Below are 16,945 nucleotides of genomic sequence, written 5' to 3'. Positions count from 1 at the left end.
ATGGAACGCTTTGCCTGCAACGCTAGTAGATTTGCCAACTTTAGGTACATTTAGGGTGTCATTGGATAAGCATATGGACGTACATGGAATAGTGTAGGTTAGACGGGCTTGAGATCGGTATGACAGGTCGGCAAAACATCAAGGGCCGAAGGGCCTGTACTGTGCTGTAATGTTCTATGTCCTATGTTCAAACAATCGTGGACAACACTATGTTCAGTCCTAAACCCTTCTATAATCTCCTGAGGTTAGCTCGAAAACTACTTCGTCTGTCTTTGGGACCTTACAATGCTTTGGCAGTTATATTCCTCCTCAGACATTTGCCAGCTGCACCACATTTTTTTGCCAAAAACCAAAATAGTAGCTTATCACTAAGAACTTTTCCAAATTCTCTACTAACTGTAGTGTGGATTGTTAGGAATTGTGATAAAGTCTTTTAAACTCAACTCTGATATAAAGTAACTACAATTTTGTAATACAGTTGACAAATTGTGGAAAAATCCCTCTGTCACTTCAGCTTAAAAGATCAAACAGTGTTTCTGACTTGCTGCTGCAGTTTACAACCCCAACAATTTGTATGCTGCAAATGATTTTTAAAGTGAAGTTTCATTTTCTACTCTAAGCGCTTTCCATTATTACTTTCTTGTTTTAATAAAGAGCATCTATTCAAACTCCACCGAGGGTGAAATTCAGTCACTTTAGAACTTTACCAAGCTGTTAAACAGAACTTGTTTAGATTTCACAAATAACTAAGGCACTAACCATATCTTCACTTTGGATTTTGTAATCTATCTTTGTCACTCTTCCGTTGATCTTTGGATGTAAGAATTTGTTCAAATTATCCGTATCTACATTTCAATTGTTTTATCTCTCTGCAGCCCTGACTTCTCTCTTTATAATCTTCCTTTGCCCCTTCCTATGTTGTTGGTCTTTTAGAGGTTGTGTTTACACCGTTTATTGCTTTGCCTTCCATAATGATGCAGTGAGCTGCTTTTATTGCTGACAAACATTTGCTCAAGGAATTTAGCTAACCGTTTCACGTTAATTGGTTGTTTGCATTTCTGGTTACAATTACCTAAACAGTTCAGAATGCTGTAGGATCAGACTTTTGCTTCTACTTTTCATTAAGTAACAAACTTGTGATTGTGGCTGAACCGGGCCTTTAAACACTGCCTCTTGTTAAAATGCTTATGTGTTTTGAACTGCCTGTTAACAGAAACCCAAGTAAATTCCCTAATGTTCCTTCTCAACAGGACTCTTTTATATCCCCACAGGACCTTTCGTGATCTAATCCCGTAACAGTGTGAGCTGCTACAATGCACATGCTAGTAAAAGCATAAGAGGACAGATGAGATGAGTGCATGGCTGGAGCTATAACTTAAAAAGATTTGGATTCCTGAGGCATTGAGACTGTTTGTTTGTTTCTGGGGAAGGTGGGACATGCACAAGCTTGAACAATTGTCCTGGGCAGAGCTGGGACAGATATTCTTGTTGATGCTTTTGCTAGTTCCACTGGTGAGGATTTAAACTCGTATGACAGGGGAATGGGAACCAAAGTATACCTTTAGCAGTAAAAGACTCAAATCAGCAAATGGGACGTGAAATTAGTTCATGATGTTGTCGGTGGCTGAAAGATTAAAAGAAAGAAGGATTAATCAAGATCAAATCTCTTTTCATACATCAGTCCTGTGATCCCAGGAATTGGTCTGGTGAACCTTCTTTGCGATCATTCAGTAGCCAGACCATCCTTCCTTTGGAAAGGAGAACAAAGGTGCACACTACTGCAGGTGTGGTCTCACCAAGGCCCTTATAGAAAGACATCCCTCCTCCTGTACTCGAATCCTGTCACAATGAAGGCCGAAATATCATTTGCATTCTTCACTACTTGCTGCTGCCTGTTTCCTAAAAGAGAATAGGAGAGAAACACGGAACTAAATGGGGTCAGACAGTCGGGTACAATTGTTGAACACACTGTCCCCATTGTATCGGTGCTGGCCATCAAGCACCTATTTAAGCTAGGCCCGTTTTCTGGCACTCGGTGTGTAACCTATATTATGGTGCAGTGGATGATCATCTCAACACTTCTTCAAGATTGCAATGGTTCCTGCATCTATTAACATTTCAGATGCTGCCAGATCTACTGTGTATCTCCATCTTTTTCTGTTTTTATTCCAGATTTCGGGTATTTTGCTGTGTATTCTTAGTCCTTCAGAAGCATCAGAGGGTATGGGGAGAAAACAGGAATTGGATTCATTTTCAGATGTATAAAATGCCTGCCCTTCATGTCTGTCCAAACTCTATCTCTTTTTGTAGTTTTGGGCAAACGCTGACTGTTTCCTTTCCCTGAAGGACATTAAATGAACCAGTTCAGTTTTACTGATAATCCAGCAGTGCCCCTCAGTGTTGCATCCACAATTGACCAGATTAATTTCTGAGTTTCACAATCTTTGTGTGTGTTCTTCTGGTTTCTCTCTCTCTCTCTCTCTCTCTCTCTCTCTACGTTTCTTTTTTTTCTTCAGTTTGAAATTTTGATTGCATTCAGAGAAATCAAACAAAACCACATCCAGATCTGACACTCAATCTGTTTGTCATAACCTAATTATCTCAGGATTTTGAACATTAAAGGAAGAAGCACTGTTCACACCAGGGAGAAATGCGTATTGTCTGTGTGTCGAAGAGTCTTTGAAGATTCATCTGAAATGCCCAAACACCAGCGCAGTCACACTTGGGAGAGACTGTGGAAATGTGGGGATTGTGGGAAGGGATTTATTTACCCATCCCAGCTGGAAATGCACCAACGCAGTCACACTGGGGAGAAACCGTTCATTTGCTCTGATTGTGGGCTGGGATTCACTCAGTCAAGCAACCTGCTGAAACACCGAGTTCACAGTGGGGAGAGACTGTTCACATGTTCCGAGTATGGGAAGGGATTTGCTCGCTCACTCAACCAACCTGCTGAGACACCAGCGAGTTCACTCTGGGGACAGACCATTCACTTGTTCTATGTGTGGAAAGGGATTCACTCAATCATCCCAACTGTTAACACACCAGCAAGTTCACCACAACCACATTTGAAGGATTTTGCCCTTAAATCAAGGAATGAACTTTGATCTTTGGGCTGTTTGTACTGGTGTCATTAGTCCCTGCTCAAAACTTGATCTTCTCTTGGGAAATAAGGTAGGGCAGGTGACTGAGGGGTCAGCAGGGGCGAGAATATTTTGGGGCCTATGATTGTATCTCTATTAGTTTTAAAATAATTATGGAAAAGGATAGACTTTGGTCTAAGAGTCAAAGTTTTAAATGAGACTAAGGCCAATTTTGACACTACTATGCTCCTTAAAAGCACAGTAAGACCGCCTATGTGTGGGAATGCACGAGTTGGGTGAGATACAAAAAAGTATTTTACATCAGTATTTACTGTGATCAAGGATACAAAAGCTAAAGAACTTAGAGAAATGAATGTGTATCTTGAAAAGTTCCATGTTGTGGAGGAGGTGGTGCTGGATGCCTTACAGACCATAAAGGTGGATAAATCCCCAGGACCTCTTCAGGTGTATTCTCGAACTTTGCGGGAAGCTAGGCTTGCAATTGGGCCCCTTGCTCAGATATTTGCACCATTGACAGTCATAGGTGAGCTGTTACACTGGAGGTTGGCTAATCTGGTGCCATTGTTTAAGAAAGGTGGTAACAGAAAACCAGGGAACAATAAACTTTTGGTGAGCCTGACGTCAGCTGTGGGTAAGTTGTTGGAGGGAATTCTGAGGGATAGGATTTACATATATTTGGAAAGCGTGGACTGAATGGGGAATAGTCGACATGGCTTTGTCCATAGGAAATTATGTCTTACTAACTTGATTGAGTTTTTTTGAAGAAGTTAGAAACAAGATTGATGGCAGAGCGGTGGATGTTTTCGATATTCCGCATGGTCGACTGATTAACAAGGTTAGATCACATGGAATCCAGGGAGAGCTGGCCATTTGGAAAGGCGTTTGACCTGCAGTATGCTGCAAGGATTGGTACTTAGTAGCTATAACTCGTACATTCACATCCAAATCATCTTTATAAATGACAAAATGGAGTGGACCCAGCTCTGATCCTTGCAGCACACCACTGGTCACAGGCCTCCAGTCTACAAAGCAACCCTCCACCAGCACTCCGTCTTCTACCTTCAAGTCAGATCTGTTTCCAAATGACTGGTTCTCTCTGTATTCCATGTGATCTGACCTTGCTCATCAGTCTACCATGAGGAACCTTGTCAAACGCCTTAGTGACATCCATATAGAATACATCCACCTCTTTGCGCTATTCAATCCTCTTTGTTCCTCCATCAAAAAAAAATCAAGTCAGTGAGACATGATTTCCTACACACACAGCCATGTTGATTATCCCTAATCAGTCCCTCCCTTTCCAAATATTTCAAGTACTATCCCTCAGGATTCCTAGAACGACTTTCCCACCACTAATATCAGGCTCACTGGCCTATAGTTCCCTGGCTTTTCCTTACCACCTTTCTTAAATAGTGGCACCACATTAGCCAACTTCTGGTCCCTCACCTGTGGATATCGATGACACAAATATCTCAGCAAGGGGCCCAGCAATCACTTGCCTAGCTTCCCTCCGAGTTCTCGGATACGCCTGATCAGGTCCCAGGAATTTATCCGCTTTTATGCGTTTAAAGCATCACTACCTCTGTAATATGGATAATTTTCACGATGTTGCTATTTATTTCCCCACAGTCTATATCTTCCATATCCTTTTCTGTAGTAAATACTGATGCATAATACTTGTTTTATTATATTCCCCATTTCTTGCAATTCCACACATAGGAGGCATTGCTGCTTTTTAAGGGGCCCTATCTCCCCATAGTTATCCTTTTTGTTCTTAATCTATTTGTAGAATCCCACTGGATTTTCCTTAATACTATTTGCCTAAGTTACCTCATGTTCCCTTTTTGCCCTACTAATTTCCCTCTTAAGTATACTATTGTCATTATACTCTTGTAAGCATTCACTCAATCTCTGCTGTCTATACCTGACTTGTCCTTCCTCCTTTTTCTTGACCAAAACCTTGATTTCTCTAGTCATCCAGAATTCCCTATACCTACCAGCATTGTCCTTCACCCGAACAGGAGTATACTGTCCCTGAACTCTCGTTATCTCTTTTTTTTGAAGGCTTCCCACTTTCTAACCTTTCTTTTTTACCTGCAAACATCTGCCCCAATCAACTTTTGAAAGCTCTTGTGTAATACCATTAAAATTGGCCTTCCCCCAATATAGAGCTTTAACTTTCAGATCCGGTCTACTCTTTTCCATCACTATTTTAAAACTAATAGAATTATGGTCACTGGCCCCAAAGTCCTCCCCTGCTGATACCCTAGTCACCTGTCCTGCTTTATTTGCCAAGAGCAGGTCAAGTTTTGCACCTTCTGTAGTCGGTACATCACATACTGAATCAGAACATTTTCCTGTACACTCTCAGCAAACTCCGCTCCATCCAAGCCTTTTAGACCATGGAATTCCCAGTCTGTTTGGAAAGTTAAAATCCCTTCCATCACCACCCTGTTATTCTTACAGATAACTTCTTTCAAAATTATTTGTCAGATTCCTGCTGACTATTGGGGGTGGCTATAGTATAATCCCAATAAGGTGATCATCCCTTTCTTATTTCTCAGTTTCACCCAAATAACTTCCCTGGATGTATTCTCAGATATATCCTGCCTAAGTAACGCCATAATGTTATCCTTGCTCAAAAATGCCACTTTTCCCTCCTCTCTTGCTTTGCTTCCCCCTCCCCCTTCGACTTTCTATCCTTTCTATAGGAACTATATCTTAGAACATTAAGCTGGCAGCCCTGTCCATCTTTGAGCCTTGCCTCTGTAATTGCAATGATAACCCAGTTTCATGTTTCCAATCTTGCCCTGAGTTCCTCTGCCTTAGCTGTTAGGCCTCTGGCATTGAAATAAATGGCGTTTAATTTATTAATCCTTTCGCATTAATCTCAATAACAAATACGTAACTGTAGAGTAGGTTTTGAAAATGATAACGTTTTATTGCTGTATATCAACACATTCACACTGGGTAAAGACAATCCACCCACACAGTGTGTGAAAAGGGATTCCCTAGTTCATTAGGACGGGTTTTCATAGAATTCGGAGTATTCCTACAGTATGGAAACAGGCCCTTCGGCCCAAGAATTCCACACAAAACCTCAGAGCATCCCACCCAGACACATCTCCCCGTAGCCCACCAAATGTATGCATCACTGAACACTCTGGGCAATTTAGCTTGGCGAATCCACTAACCAGCACATGGGAGGAAACCAGAGCACCGAGAGGAAACCCACGCAGCCACAGGGAGAATATGCCAACAACCACATGCTCGGTTGCCCAAGGGTGGAATCAAATCCAGGTCTCTGGCACTGTGAGGCAGCAGTGCTAACCGCTGAGCCACTGTGGTTAACCACCAATGAGTTCCCAAGAATCTGTAGGAATTTTTGTTGCTCGTATTATCTGTATCCAAGTCATGTTATCTGGGCTTGTTTCTCATGATGTTTGAAAACACCACATGTCTGGTTACCTAGTTGGGAGAAAAAATGATATAAATTTTATTAAAACTACTGTGCATTCGATCTTTATTTCAAAAGCAGACTAATTTATTTTGAAAGGGGAGATGGAGAGCCTATCTCCTCTATCCTCACCTCCAACAAGTGCGAGGAACCTGTGGTTTTTATTTTTCACTCAATGACAGTCAGTACATTTCATATGAGCAACTGGGAACCGAGTCATCCCAAAATGCTTGCAACTTAGTGTATTAATGGTACACTATTACAATAATAACCATTACAATTCTTTTCTGAACCTTTTGCAGTTTTACAACATCCGTCCTTCAGCAGGAAGAGTAGAATTACACACAGTGGTTACACCTAAACTGGAATGGGAACTGCATCCTTGTGGGGGGTGGGGGTGGGTTTCCAGTACTGTTGGGGGTCATGTAAAAAGTTTAGCAGTGGGCTGAAATCCAGAGAATGTTCAAAATAATAATGGCCAAAAAGAGAAGAAACAAGAGAGTCTGGAAGGCATTGTCATTGGGCAATTAAGATATAAGCGAGTTTGCCAAGGGTGAATGGTATTTAATGCTTGGAGTCAGATGAATAAGGCAGATGATTTGAGGATACAAATTAGTGGGGTCATAAAGCCATTGCTGTCACTTGGACATGGTTAGCAGCTCAGTATTCCAGGATACAGGGCCTTCATGCAAGGCAGTGGAGGTGTTAAAGGAGGAGGAGATATTGTTATTTTGCTTCGGGAATCTATACAGCAATAAGGACAGGTGACATTTTTGAAAACCCCTTTAAATAAATAAGGAGACAGATTTTGAGAAAGTGTAGAAGTAGCAGGATTATGGTAGCAGAGACTTTCAACTTCCTCAACATTAATGGAGTCGTCATAATGTGAAGGATTTATCAGAATTTTTAAAATACATCCAGGAGAGCATTTTTTCAGCCATTAAGTAGAAGTCCCAACAAGGAAGGGGAAGGTCCTGGACTTGACTTTAGGTTACAAAGTTGAGCAAGTGGTTGAAGTTTCAGTGGGATAGCATTTTGCAGGCAGTTATTATAACTATTCGATTCAGGATTTGTGTGGAAAAGGGCAAGGATGGGTCTAAAGTCCTAAACTGATGCTGAAGTTATGAAGAAAGTAAATGGAATTTTGGCCTTAACTGCGAGGTGTTAGTGTTTTGAGGATCGAGACATCTTGTAACAACTGTATTGGATGTTGGTGAAGCCATATTGGTTTAGCTACTCGTATTTAAGAAAGGATATGCTGGCGTTGAATGCGGTGCAAAAGAGATTCGCTAAGCTGATTCATGGGATGTAAGGGTCATCAAGAATAGCTGGAGGAAGGGAATTTGCAAAGGGAAAATACTAAATAAACAGGTGGTGCCCAGTGTTGGGCTCGTACTCACAACTCTGCACTTAAACAGCGTATGTTCCAACAACTGAGTTAACTTGGCCTTCCACAGTCAATGTTCAAATCCTGCTTTATAAGGTGACAAATGGGTTTTTCACTGACGCCGCTGCAGTCCAAGGAAGTAAAAGGTAACTGCTTTAGAAAATCCCAAGGTTCCAATGTATTCTTCTCATTCACATTGCAATCCATTTTCAGTACTTGCTCCAGGATTTAACATTCAAAATTAATTTTGTGATGTTGTTGCCCTCATCTTTAAGTGCCCTGTATAACTCCAGTCACTCGGTCGAATGGTGAAAAAGTCTGTTTCAATAAACCAATTTTTTTCAGCTACAGTCTAAGAAATGTTCCTTTATTTGCTGAATCTCACACAACATTTTCTTTCTTCTGTGTGTCAACAACTTTTGCCAATTCTCATGTTACGGACTACATTTTCAGAATCTTTTTAACCAGAGGTTTCTGGTGCAGTTGTAAGACTTCATATTAAATGGTACAAAAAACCAAACGGGCTTAAAAGATGAGAAAGGAAATACATTTTTGTATTTTTGCGTGAAGACGGTTCAGTTACTGTGTGCTTGTTTCATATAAAATGGATGATTGAAGTGTTCACAGTGCACTATTTAAATAGCAAATACCAAGACCTTGTGAGCAAGCATTTAAGACATTTGACACATTGAGGGAATTAATTTAGAAACCCAAAATGTCCAGAAAATGTGCTGGATAAATTCAGCAGGTCTGTTATTTTCGCTCTTTTCGATTCAGGATGGGTATGGAAAAGGACAGAAATGGGTCTAAAGTCCTCTGTGGGTGCTGCAAATGATTAAGAGAGAAGATCGAATTTTAGCTTTAATTGCTACATAGTTGTTACAATTTTTAACAATTATGTAGGATGTTAGTGAAGCCATTCCTGCGGAGAGAAAGAAATAGTGCAAATATCTTGAAACTAACATGATTTCACTTGTCTCATTGCCAGACCTCCTATGTTTCTTTCACACTTTCTGTTAAACAGCAAGAAGTTCTTTTCTTGAGAAGAGAAAAGCTTGAGAGGTAACCTGAGAGAAATTGGAGACTCTGCAGGGATTTGAGGCAAAAATGGTGTTGAGGTTGAGGTTGTTAGAGATTTAAGAAATGGTAATGCAGTCTCGAGGCCTCTCCTGCTCCATGACTAAAATTTGGTGCAGCGACATCATCATTGAAGACAATAAGGATGACCACGACTTGTCAGTTACTGTGGCTGAACAGTCTAAGGTGCTGAATTAAGACTCCAGTCTTTTCATTGATGTGGGTTTGAATCCCACTGTTGCGAATGTTCCTTCAGCAACTGGCATTTTCTTCTCAGCAGGATTTTGCGAGTGCAAGAAAAGAGGAGACAATACACATATGACTTGCTGCATGAATCAAAAAAGAATATACTTGAAGTTTTATTAAAGTTATCTTTTCAAGGAGCTACACAGACATGTTTGAGTGTACAGGAGACATAGAAACAAAATGGTACAACAGGGATGAGGAAGAACAGTGCGAGAGAGGGAGGGGAAAACCTATGTTGTCTCATCCTCAGCATTCATCCAGAACAGCAATCCGTGAGAGTAACCACTGCATAGTCCTGTGGAAAGTAGGTCCCATTCTAACTTTGAGAAAAACTTATCATGCTGTATGGTACTATCACGATGCTAAATTGGATAGTCTTTTAACAGATCTGTTGATGTATCTTTTTAGCACCTGTGATGCACTTTGGGCCAATAACACTCGAAATGAGACAGCAGAGATTTGAATCACTCCAACATTACAGGAAGGTTGAATGTGGGGGACCGGTCTGTGTTAGAGTAGTTAAATCTAGAAGTAACAAAGAATGGATAGGGTTTCAGCAGCAGATGAGCTGAGATGTGGATGGAGTCAGGTGATGTTACTGAGATAGAAACAGTTAGTTTGGTGATGATGCAGGAGAAAGCTCATCTTAGTGTGAAGTATTTCATCAGAGTTGTGAACAGTCTGGTTCAGCTTCACACAGTTACTAGACAGAAGGTTGCAGTCAGTGTAGAAGCTGTCTCAGTGTTTAATTGGAGGAAATTGCTGTTCATCCTGCACTGGATTCAAACAAGTCAGGATGATGTGTGACTTGGAGGGGGTCCTCACCGTGATGGTGTTCCATAGATCTTCCACACTGGACATTCACAACAGTGAAGATTAAGGGTTTGTGACATGATGTCAAAGTCCTGATTGAGATGTGGATTTAGTCAATACCTGTATTTCACCTCTTTCTCAACATTCTTTGTCTGTCCACTCACAAAGACGCCAGAGTCTTGTATAAGTCCAGACCAGGTGGCAGCTTCTGTTCCCTGATCGACATTAGTGAATCACTGGCTTTTGTGGTCACTTTTTTTAAAATAGTGTGTCATTAATCCTACGGGGTGGCACGGTGGCTCAGTAGTTAGCACTGCAGCCTCACAGCGCCAGGGACCCGGGTTCGATTCCAGCTTCGGGCAACTGTCTGAGCGGAGTTTGCACATTCTCCCCATGGCTGTGTGGGTTTACTCCAGGTGTTCCGGTTTCCTCCCACAGTCCAAAGATGTGCAGGCTAGGTGGATTGGTGGATTAGCCATGCTAATTTGCCCGGAGTGTTCAGGGGTGTGTGGGTGATAGGGGGATGGGTCTGGGTCCGATGCTTCAAGGGGCAGTGTGGACTTGTTGGGCCAAAGGGCCTGTTTCCACACTGTAGGGAGTCTAATCTAATCAAACTACCAGATTCATTACAAGCTGATTGCATAGGCAGCCTGGTGTTTGTGTGGACTCTCTCTTCATTGCATTGTTCTGTTTTAAATTGATTTCACAGTGTACTCAAAGGGAAACTGACACCAGGCATAATCCCAGGGTCTTATGGACACCTCAGTTTATTGTAAACAGAACATTATCAGATTTTGAACATGTAAGGAGAAAGCATACACGTATTGTGTGTGTGGACACGGTTTTAGTTAATTACCAGGACTGGCACAATGCAAGCCTTGATTGTGGGGAGGGATTCACTTGGTGAACCACAGTCCTGGCATACAAGCTGCTCACACTGACGAGAGACCTTTTAAATGTCCAAACTGTGGGAAGTGCTTTAAATGTTCTGGGCAACTGATGAATCATCAATATGTTCACACTGCTGAGAGACTATTTGTGTGTTTTTTGCAGACATGTGTTCAGGTGATCAACTAGCCTCAATATACGCCAGCGAGTTCACGCTGGAGAGAGGCCATTCGTCTGCTCTGAGGGTGGGAAGGGATTCACTCATTTATCTCATTTGCTGACACAGAAGTGAGTTTGTAGGTAGCTATTGGATGTTTGGATTTTGCTTTCAATCACAGTCAGTACTGAACCATTTCAATGGAATCTGTTTCCACTGGTTTATAACTCCAGTTCTCAGTCTTTATATTTAGCATAAGAGCCAAATCAGCTTTCTGTGTGACCTGCAGTATGTTTATTTTTTAATGATATCTCTAATACAAGTTTGTTCTCATTGAACATTTCTTCCCCCTCCCCCATGTATCCTCCATCCTCACCTACAACAACAACTGAGGAGCTCAAAGAGCTTCATTGTCTCACTCATGGTGGCAATCGATCCACTGCCTCTGCTGCTTCCGATAAGGCCAAAGGGCTCCTAAATTTTGCCCTGTGTCTGAGCCCAGAATCTGCATGTTTCTCTCCTACATTGTTATAGCCAGTGTGTTACCAGCCCCTCTCAACTGGCTGCCAACCTTTTCTCCTAACTGTCTCCCTTCCTTGTGTGCTTTTTCATCTGCTTGCCCCAACTTCTGGACCTTCTGTATTCCTTGTGACTGTCAATTTGGACTTTTCTCCTTGACACCTATCATAAGTGTTTTTTTTAAATCTTATCTTAAATTCTAATTGTCATACAAGCAGCCCTGAATGTTTGCCCTTCCTTTCCTTTTTGAGTGTACTTGAGCCATCTTCTCTTTGAAAGTAGCCCTTATTATTATTTATACTTTGTCCCATCAACCTGTCACTCCAGTCATTGCTGTCCAGCTTTGACCTTGCCCTTGAAGACAACTTTCCATCAATTGAGTTTTCTCATTCTGAATTAATGCTGGTTATTATCTGACATTATTCTGTACCTTCCTACACGTGATCATGGTCTCCTGAATGGTCTGACACTGACACTTGATCTACTTGGCTCCCATCATTCCCAAGAAGTAGGACCAAACGAGCGCTCTTTCTTTTTGAACTGAATGCACTGTTTTCGGAAATTTATCGTGCATACAATCCAGGAAAACTTACCCTTGCTGCCTCTTACTCTACCAATATTCCAGTCTGTATTTGAAAAACTGAGGTCTCAAATAACACTACAGAACAGGAATAGTCCCTTTAGCCCACAAGCCTCCATTAACGCATGATTTTCTAATCATGAAATCTCTTTCTTTCCCCTGCACAGTTTGTATCTCTCTATTCCCTGCCAATTCACAAATCCATCAAGATGTCTTTTAAGCATTGTGATTGTACCTGCTTATCCCACTTCCTCTGGCAATGCATTCTAGGCACATACTGTCCTGTGTGTAAAAACTTACTTTTCACACTTCCTTTACATTTTTCCCTATTACTTTAAACTTATGTCCCCTACACAAACTGTCATTTCTACTCTAGACTCCAACTATCCATGTCTCTCCCAGTTTTGTAAATTTCTACCGGGTTGCCCCTCAGCCTCTGATGTTCAAAAGAAAATAAACCAATTTTATCCAACATCTCCTCATAACTAATATCCTCCAAACAAGGTGACATCCTGGTAACCTGTTTCTGTACCCTTTGCAAAGCTGATCATCCTTGTGGTGGTTTGGTGAGCAGAATTGTACACAACATTGCAGATGTAGCCTCACTGAAGTTCTAGCGAGCTGCAACATGACCAGTTTTTATACACTTTGCCCTGACCATCTTCTCCACTAGACTTGTCATTTTCAGGGAACTGTGAACCTGTAGACCTAGATACTGCTCTATGATTGTGCTTCTCAGAATTCTACCATTTACTGTGCACTTCCCTCCTTCATTAGACCTTCCAAAATGTATCACCTCACATTTGTCTGGATTAAATGCCACCTGCCATTTTTCCATACAAGTCTCCAGTCAATCTATATCCTGCTGTATCATCTAGCATTCCTCCTCACTACTCACAGCTCCACAGATCTGTTATTCACATATTTACTAATTTGATCACCTATGTTCTCCTCCAAATATTTTTTATAATAAATATGTTAACGACAGCGGTCTGATTCCTACAGAAAAGCACTGGTTTCAGATCTATAGCTACTCTTCATCTTCTATGACAAAGCCAGTTCTGTACCCAACTCATGGTGTAACCAAGGTCACTTAGACTTCTGTATCAGCCTGCCACGAGGAACCTTGTCAAAGGCCTTGCTAAAGTTCATGTGGATAACATGCAACGTGGCTTCCTGCAGAAGAGGTCATGTCTCACAAACTGGCTTGTGTTTTTTTTTGAAGTCACGAAGCTGATTGAAGGCAGCGCAGTGGATGTTGTCTGCATGTACTCTACGGAAATATTTGACAAGCTACCTCATTGTAGGTGGTTCCAGTAGATTAAGTCACATGAGATTGATCCATGGTGCGTTGGTAAATTGGATTGGGTTAGAGGACAGAGGGTGGGTGGCGATGGTGTTTTTTGACTGGAGATCTGTAACCAGGGGTGTTCCACAAGGTTTGTTATTTTTATAAAAGATTTGGATGAAAATCTAAGTTGGTTTGCTAATGCTGTGAAAATTGGTGCAGCTGAGGATAGTGAGTTAGGGTGTCTAAGGACACAGCAGGATGTAGATCAATCGGAAAGTTGGATGGAGAAATGGCAGACGGACTTTAATTCAGAGAAAATTGAGGTAATGCAGTTTGGGAGGCTAAATGCAAGAGGAAAGTATACAGTAAATGGCAGGGCCATTAGGATCATTGGTATAAAGGGGGATCTTGGGGCCTAATTCCATATAGCTCCCTGAACACAGTTGGATAAGGTGGTAAAGAAGAAAGTTGAGTGCACCAGTGCACTGTCATCAGTGTAGGGTAGAGGCTAAAAGACAAGCTTTATTTTTGGTCTGGATTGAGAGTCAGGCTTGCTGCCTGACCAGGTATACAGGTAAACCTCTTCATTTCAGAGGGGAATGTCAAGGCCAAGAGAAAGAAGAAGAAAATGTGAAACAAAGTTAAGGTTATGACAATAGCCCAGTTTCACTTCTTTCTTTACCCTGGCCCTATCAGATGTGATGCTGTTAATCTGTACAATACAGGGCAGTGAAAGGAGCAGTTGGCCCTGCAAGCATTGATGAACAAAACTTGTTTGGTCATCTCCTTTGTCAGCTTTCTTTCTATAAATTGATTTTTATGTTTTCCCTTTCACAAGGCATCTGCTTCTTTCTCCAAACACAAATCTTGAATTCAGAATGACCGTTGGTGCTTTTAAAAAGGGACACTTGTCCAAACCATCAGCAATATATCCAGATTACCAAACTGCAGCCAATTATAGTTGTGTTTACATCAGTTGAAACAGATCTAATATTGTCAGACTTAATTTTGGTAGCAGAATTCAATTCTTTCTTAAAATACGGAAATCTCTTGCTGGGCCATCATTAGTCACCCTGGAGAAGATGCTGGTGAGTTTCCTCCTTGAACTACTGCAGTATAAACGTATTCAGGTTCACTTATTTATCTCTAGTTGAAGGACTGAGTGAATCGCTTCCCACAAATGGAGCAGATGAATGGCCTTCTCTCGTGTGAACTTGCTGATGAGCAGAGCGAAGATGAACACCTGAAACTACTCCCACAGGAAGTGCAGCTGAACAGCTTTTCTCTGGGATAAACTCGCTGGTGTCTCAGCAAACTGGATGATTGACTGCAGCCCTTCCCACATACAGAGCAGGCGAATGGTTTTCTCCCCCGCCCCCCTTGGCGTGAACTCGCTGGTGTCCAATGAGGGCAGATGCGTGTCTGAACTTCATTCCATAGGAGGTGCAGCCAAATAGTTTCTGCTCAGTATGAATTTGCTGGTGTGATTGAAGGCTGGATGAATGAGGGAATCTCTTCCCATGCACCGAACAATTGAATGGCTTCTCCCCTCCTCGGTGCAAATCCACTGATGTCACATGAGCCAGGATGTCTGTAAATCTCTTCCCGCGCTCTGAACAGGTGAACGGTCTCTCCCCAGTGTGAATTCTCTGATGTGACATGAGTTTGGTTGTTTGATTAAATTCCTTCCCACACACAGAACAGGTAAGTGGCTTCTTCCTGATGTGAATTCATTGATGGATTTCCAGCTGGGATGGGTAATTGAATCTTTTTACTATAGTTCTCACATTTCCATGGTTTCTGCACAGTACTGTCACCTTTGTATCACTTCAGAATGGTTGATCAACTGAAGCCTTGACAGCACATTGCTCGAGCAGAGTATCTCCCCACTGTGAATGGTGTAAATGTTTTCCCAACCTTCTTGATTGATTGGTTCAATTTCTCTCCACAAGAAATATGCTGGAATGCTCCCACATTGGATGTGTAACAGGGTAAATCTTTTATGCAGTCTCCTCACTGCAATATTGTCAGCTGAATATTGTGTGTATCACCTACATACAGGTCAAACATTTCTCCTTCCACATTCAGAGGCTGAAGGGACTCAGCTCCTCATAAATTGCATGAGTCAACCATTCACAGCAGGAAATTTGATTTGTGTTTAATATCTGCAAATACTTCTCTTCTAATATCCTGCAAAAGGAGTTTACAAAAGTCATTTACTGTCATTGCAGGAAAAAATTCAGAACAGACATGTCCAGATCCTAAGGAACATTATTCTTCTCTCTTATTTCTCAATTCTGTAAACTCCTGGCTCTACCCTCCTTCCTCTTTCGACTGAAATCCAGAACTATCCCCCTATCTCTGTCCTCCTCTTCCAGTTTTCTCCCTTTCTCCGTCCTCTTCTCTCTGGATCAAGTTCCCAACTCCAGTCGGCTGACTGAAAATCAAATCAGTGAGTCTGATTCGGGGTTTGAGTCTCCAGTGGCTGTTTGGTGAATCCTCCCCATACACCTCTAGGATTTCCTTCTCAGTCACAGCCTCATCGATTTCTGCCCAAGTGAGACACGGCTTCCCTTTCCGAAAATGGCGGCCAAGTATCTGGGGAGAATTCCCGTCCCCGACCTAACCAAGGTGGCGGTTAGTAATCCTTGGCCTGATACATGGGGGCCCCAGGCCTCCCCTACGAGAGTATAAACTGCCCAGGCCATCACCTCCCACGGTTTCCATTCCTACCCCGTCTCACAAACTCCTGCCTCGAGAGCAGGACAGGGATTTTGTTGCTTGAGCCTGGAGAGCTTCTCAAATTGAGTCCCCTCCTCCAACTTGGCACCACCTGCAGCCTGCTGCAATGCCCGCACTGCGCACTGGGCCTGTGTGATTGGCCTGGAGCTGCCGTCAATGTGAAGGTGGGGGGCGGGGGGGGGGGGGTGCAGATATGAGTGACCAACAAAACACGGGCGATTGTCTAACCAATCGGAGTGAATGACGGGCAAGAATATATGTAGCTCTCGCTCATTGGCTGAAACTCATACCAAGCGTCATAGTTCCGGGGCGGACACGACATATCATACACCCAGTGAACTGAACAACACTGCATGACACCAGGGCAACTGCACCCGGAGTATTCCGTTCAGTATTGTTCTCCTTATCTAAGGAATGATAGTCTGTCTTTGTAGTCACAGTGCTATGGAGATATACCAGACTGATTCCGGGAAGGGGGTTTCTTCATTCAGAGAGGAGTAAATCTGTGGACTTCAACTACCAAAGAAAGTGGTTTAGCAAAATATTGAACGTTGTGAAGAAGGTTTAGATTATTGTTCAGAGGGATAAAGGGATCAAAGGGTGTTGAAAGTGAGAAAGTACTGAGTTGGTGATCAGCAATATCAGCATGAATGGCAGAACAGTCTCAAGGGCGAAAGAGCAATC

This window comes from Stegostoma tigrinum, unplaced genomic scaffold, assembly GCF_030684315.1.
Source record: "Stegostoma tigrinum isolate sSteTig4 unplaced genomic scaffold, sSteTig4.hap1 scaffold_120, whole genome shotgun sequence".
NCBI classification, from domain to species: domain Eukaryota; kingdom Metazoa; phylum Chordata; class Chondrichthyes; order Orectolobiformes; family Stegostomatidae; genus Stegostoma; species Stegostoma tigrinum.
Note: the sequence above shows the minus strand (reverse complement) of the source record.